We start from the raw sequence: 6,485 nt of genomic DNA, 5'->3' as shown, positions 1-6,485 counted from the left end.
AAGATAGACCCGGGGCCAAAGGTTTCACTAGTGGCTTCTCTCAAGATAGCAAATTCTACGGTGGGTGAACAAATTACTGTCGAGCAATTGATAGAAAAGCGCATAGTTATGATAATATCTAGGCATGATCATGTATATAGGCATCATATCCGCGACAAGTAGACCGAAACGATTCTGCATCTACTACTATTACTCCACACATCGACCGCTATCCAGCATTCATCTAGAGTATTTGGTTCATAAGAACAGAGTAATGCATTAGGCAAGATGACATGATGTAGAGGGATAAACTCAAGCACTATGATATAAAACCCATCTTTTTATCCTCGATGGCAACAATGCAATACGTGCCTTGCTGCCCATGCTGTCACTAGGAAAGGACACCGCAAGATTGAACCCAAAGCTAAGCACTTCTCCCATTGCAAGAAATATCAATCTAGTAGGCCAAACCAAACTGATAATTCGGAGAGACTTGCAAAGATATTTAAATCATGCATAATAGATTTCAGAGAAGAATCAAATATTGTTCATAGATAATCTTGATCATAAACCCAAAATTCATCAGATCTCGACAAACACACCGCAAAAAGAATTACATCGAATAGATCTCTAAGAGAATTGAGGAGAACTTTGTATTGAGATCCAAAGAGAGAGAAGAAGCCATCTAGCTAATAACTATGGACCCGAAGGTCTATGGTAAACTACTCACACATCATCAGAGAGGCTATGGTGTTGATGTAGAAGCCCTCCATGATCGATGCCCCCTCCGGCAGAGCGCCGGTGTAACGCCCTCGATGCGGCTATATCTCCCACGTGTCGAAGCACGACTTAGAGGCATAACCGCATTGAAAGCAATGTCGTAAGTGAGGTAATATTCACACAACCCATGTAATAAATAAGGGAAAGAGATACATAGTTGGCTTACAATCGCCACTTCACACAATACATGAATAAAGCATTACATCATCCAGATACAATCAAGGTCCGACTACGGAACCAAAATAAAAGAAGACTACCCCAAAAGCTACACAGATCCCCGATCGACCCAACTGGGCTCCACTACTGATCAACTGAAAAACGGAAACAACATAACGAACACTGTCTTCATCGAGCTCCTCCTTGAGCTCGGTTGTGTCACCTGCACGGTCTCATCGGCACCTGCAAACTGGTTTTTGGAAGTATCCGTGAGTCACGGGGACTCAGCAATCTCACACCCTCGCGATCAAGACTATTTAAGCTTATAGGAAGGGTAAATGGTATGAGGTGGAGCTGCAGCAAGCATCTAGCATATATGGTCGCTAACATACGCAAATGAGAGCGAGAAGAGAAGGCAAAAGCGCGGTCGAGAATCTATTATCAAGAAGTGATCTTAGAGCAACCTACGTCAAGCATAACTCCAACACCGTGTTCACTTCCCAGACTACGCCGGAAAGAGACCATCACGGCAACACACGCGGTTGATGCATTTTAATTGAGATAAGTTTCATGTTTTCTACAACCGGACATTAGCAAATTCCCATCTGCCCATAACCGCAGGCACGGCTTTCGAAAGTTCAAATCCATGCAGGGGTGTCCCAACTTAGCCCATCACAAGCTCTCACGGTCAACGAAGGATATTCCTTCTCCCAAGACAATCCAATCAGACTCGGCATCCTGGTTACAAGATATCCTCGACAATGGTAAAACAAGTCCAGCAAAGCCGCCCGATGCGCCGACGTCCTGATGGGAGCTGCACATATCTCATTCTCAGGGCAACACCGGATAGGTCAAGCTACGAGTAAAACCATCCCTCAAGTTTCCCCGAGGTGGCCCCGCAGGCTGCCCATTTCGGACCAACACTTAGACAAGCACTGGCCCCCCCGGGGGGGGGGGGGTGGGTTAAAATAAAGATGACCCTTGAGTCCGCGAAACCCAAGGGAAAAGGCTAGGTTGTTAGTGCAAATGGTAAAACCAAGGTTGGGCCTTGCTGGAGGAGTTTTATTCAAAGCGAACTGTCAAGGGGTTCCCATTATAACCCAACCGTGTAAGGAACGGAAAATCCGGGAACATAACACCGATATGATGGAAACTAGGGCGGCAAGAGTGGAACAAAACACTAGGCCTAAGGCCGAGCCTTCCACCCTTTACCAAGTATATAGGTGCATTAATTAAATAAGAGATATTGTGATATCCCAACAAAATCCATGTTCCAACAAGGAACAATCTCCAATCTTCACCCGCAACTAACAACTCTATAAGAGGGGCTGAGCAAAGCAGTAACATAGCCAAACAACGGTTTGCTAGGACAAGGTGGGTTAGAGGCTTGGCTTAACAATATGGGAGGCATGATATAGCAAGTGGTAGGTATCGCAACATAGGCATAGCAAAAGAGCGAGCAATCTAGCAAGCAAAGATAGAAGTGATTTCGAGGGTATGGCCATCTTGCCTGAAATCCCGCAAGGAAGAAGAACGAGTCCATGAAGAAGACAAACGGACATAGTCGAACGGGTCCTCACAAACGCGACGTTATCGGAACCAACCCGAAGAAGCAACACCGGAAAGAAGCACACAACATAGTAAACAACCAACACAAGAACATGGCATGATATGCGGGATGCGGTATGCAGTGCATATGCATGATTTGGAAAGGAGTGATTGAACCTGGCCTCAACTTGGAAAACCAAGAGTTCCACTGGAAAGAGGAGTTGATTTCGGTCGAAATCAATATAAAGATCACCGGAATCGGATGCACGGTTTGGAAATGGCAAGCAAAACAAATATGGCACCGGTCTGCGATAAACAGCAAGTGGCCTCCTAAATGCATCAAGAACAACATGCTACATCACTCCAACATGACAACAAAATACATGGCAGGGATCCACTCATGATGCTTGACAAAAGATGAACACTGAGCTACGGCTAATTAAATCAATAGCAAGTTCAAACAAGCATGGCAAAAGTGCAAAAGATAACAGGTTTCAGACTTGGTGAAATTAACAGCATGTCAGGAATTTATCAACTGGAAGCAATGTTTAGAGCACGATAACTACATGCTACAGGAACATATTATGGCAAATAAAGGCATGGCATGAAGCTACTCAAAGCATACAACAAAAGTCCCTTAGTGACCATGAGCCAAAAGGGATTAGAAAATACACTTGCAAGCATGTGAACATAGCACAAACATAAACAGATTCAGACTTAGTGAAAAACTGGAACATGCAAAACAGATATCAAGTAGGCATGTTTACAAGCTCGATGCACTCACTACAAAGCATTGCATGATAATCTAAGTATACACCCATCAAGTATACATGGAATAGAAGCTAGAGATGGCAATAACAACAACATAGCATGCATGGATCAGCTACAACAAGCTCGGCAAAATTGCTAAACATGTTAACAATCTGCCAGGAACATTTTATAGCAAAAGTAGAGCTCGATTGACTCAATCTAGGGTGCTCCATAATTGAAAACAAAGACATGGATGTATAGAGCACCACAATATCTACAAAACATCCTTACTGATCATGCTCAAAAGAGGTACGGATCACTAGGAATCAACACGAACATATGGCATAAAAATAATGACAGGACAAGGACTTAGTGAAATTCTAAGTCCCAGAAATCAGCATCATTGAGTAAGCTACTTTGCATGCTTATGCTAGTCACCACAAAGATCACAAAAATACATGGTATACACCCCTGTAAAGATGGCATGGCATACATCAAAGCACATGTAGAGCTCATGATCATAGCATGCACACATTAATCATGGCAAAAATGACAAAAGTGCATTTGCTGAAACAGATCTGAAACTATCATCACATAGCTCTCTTCCAACAGCATTTCAGGCATCAAGATGAGCTCAAATGAAAATGATGCAATGAGATGAAATGATGTACTCGTCGAGACGAACATTTTGATATGCTACACGCACGAATCGGAGCCACGATGAGGAAGTTATGGCATGTCAAAGTATGCAAAATAATTAGGGTTAGGAGGGGAAAAGTCAACCGAGATTTTTGGATCTGAGATCTGGCGGTACTGTAGAAGTCGCGGCGCCCGAGGATGGCCGGCCGGAGTGGACGAGGGAGGCCGGAGGAGGTGCGCCGGCGAGGGAGGAAGAGGCGGCGACCTCGGGCGGCGCCTGCCGACGAAGAAACGAGGTGGCAGGGCGGCGGACGTCGGCGCCGGACGGCGAGGGAGCTCGCCGGAGTTCGGCTCCCGCCGGCGAGAGGTGCGACGGCCGACGTGGAAGAAGGTGGCGGCGGGGACGAAGAACGGCGTCGGGGCAAGGAGGCGGATCGGGCGAGGCGGCGGGAGGCGATGGGCTCGCGGGGGCCCGGTTCGGGCTTCCCGGGCCGCGGCGGCGGGGTGATGGCGGGGTGCCATGTGGCAGGCGGCGGTTGGCGGCGGCGACGTGTCCGGCGCCCTGAAGAGGTGGGGAGCTAGGTTAGGGGTGGATCTGATCCGGAATTTCGGAGGAGGGGCTATTTATAGAGGTAGGAAGAGCTACGAAGCTCCAAATGATGTGCGGTTTTCGGCCACGCGATCATGATCAAACGCTCTAGATGCTGGAGGAGGTTTAGGTGGTTTTTGGGCCACTTTGGAAGGGTGTTGGGCTGCAACACACACGAGGCCTTTTAGGTCCCTCGGTTAACCGTTGGAGTATCAAACAAAGTCCAAATGACACGAAACTTGACAGACGGTCTACAAGTAGTAAAACAAGGCCGCATGACAAGTCTCGGTCCAATCCGAAAACGTTTAACACCCGCACATGAAAAGAGGTAGAAAGGGACACCGGGTGACATAGGAGCGTCGGATTGCAGAACGGACAACGGGGAAAATGCTCGGATGCATGAGACGAACATGTATGCAAATGAAATGCACATGATGACATGATATGAGATGCATGACACGCAAGCACGTGACAAGGCAACAAAAGCGAATAACTGGTAGACACCTGGCACATCGGTCTCGGGGCGTCACAACACTCCACCACTACGAGAGGATCTCGTCCCGAGATCTATAATGGCACCGGAGGGAAAAGCGGAGGAGAAAGAGAAGAGGTAAAACTAAGTTGCTTCTTTGACAAACGAGTGAAACCATGAGCCTTGAGAGGTTGAACAAATTTGAATGAAAGAATACAACGAAGATGAACAAAGTTGAAAACCTCCATTAGAAAATAGGAACAAGGAACATCACGAGAACCCTGTAGGTTTAAATGCATGAGAAAAGGGTTGCAATGGAAAGAAGTACAGCCAAGCACTCCGGTAGAAACGAGATGCAAGACTTGAAAATGCGAAAGAACTTGAGCAAAAGGGCACAACACTCCGTTTAAAAGGATAAGCATGAAAAGAATAAGGTCCTGACAAGAACAAGAAGAAGGGTTGAAGAGAGCAACATCACAATGTCTCCGGAAGAAAGAAATAGAAGATAGAATATTGAAATAAAAGAATGGGGAAGAAAATGCCAACTTGTGCCACAATTGAGCTTGAAAAGGCATCCTTAGGAGAATGGTCGAACGAAGTTGTTGGAAAACCAACAACGAAAAGAGTAAGCTTGTTGTGGGCTTATGGGAAAACATCTCAAGATTAGGAGGTGACAACCTACCACTAATGGGAACAAGATTATATAGATATCAACAAGGAGATGAGAAATTTATTTCACCGAGAGGATAAATGAAGAACTTGGATCATTTATAAGCACCATAAATAGCAACAATCCTTAGGGAAAGCTTTAGGTGAAATATAACCCAAGATACTCCAATGAAGAGATTGATGGGATTGAAAAGACGTCTTGAGCGAAGAGAAAATGATGGATTTAGATATGTCACTCTTGAAAAAAAAACTAGTGAATCGTGAAACACGAAGGGAAAATTATCTAGAATGGCATAACACAATCTCAAAAGAAAAGTTAAAAAGAATTGCACTCCGCATTGCAAGATGAAGAATGCTTGAGCTCCTTTGAAAAGAATCTCAATGACCACTTCGAGAATGAATTAAATCCTTGATAAACCAACATGTAGGACCTCCATGAAGAACTCCGGAAACAGAAGAATGATCACACAAAAAGAAGGATGAAAAGAATAAGGTTGAAGCCTTGCAATGATTAGATGGATCTTCGCGATGAAATAATTGAGAGAACTTGGAACTCCGGAGAAGAAAGATGAACAAATGGAATCAAGAATTTGATGTACCTCCAGAATAAGGAATTGAATTTAGTCGATGAAACAAGAATAAGAATTACATTATGCTTATCTTTCACCAATTTAATTGATGACAAGCAACGGATTTGACATACTACTTATCCTCGTAGAAAGATTAAGATAGATTCAACGCAAACTTGAGAAAATCTTCAATGAACCACCGTAAGAATTGAAAATGAACGAAGTAAAGGGATGAATCACCGGGTAATAATTGTGAAATGAATGAAGGTACTTGAGACAATCTAGATACATGAGAGCGAAGGGATCACGAACTGATTAGAGATCACTTGAACGA

This window comes from Triticum dicoccoides, chromosome 5A (assembly GCF_002162155.2).
Source record: "Triticum dicoccoides isolate Atlit2015 ecotype Zavitan chromosome 5A, WEW_v2.0, whole genome shotgun sequence".
NCBI classification, from domain to species: domain Eukaryota; kingdom Viridiplantae; phylum Streptophyta; class Magnoliopsida; order Poales; family Poaceae; genus Triticum; species Triticum dicoccoides.
The sequence above is the reverse complement of the archived record's forward strand: the minus strand, read 5'-3'. Positions refer to the sequence as shown.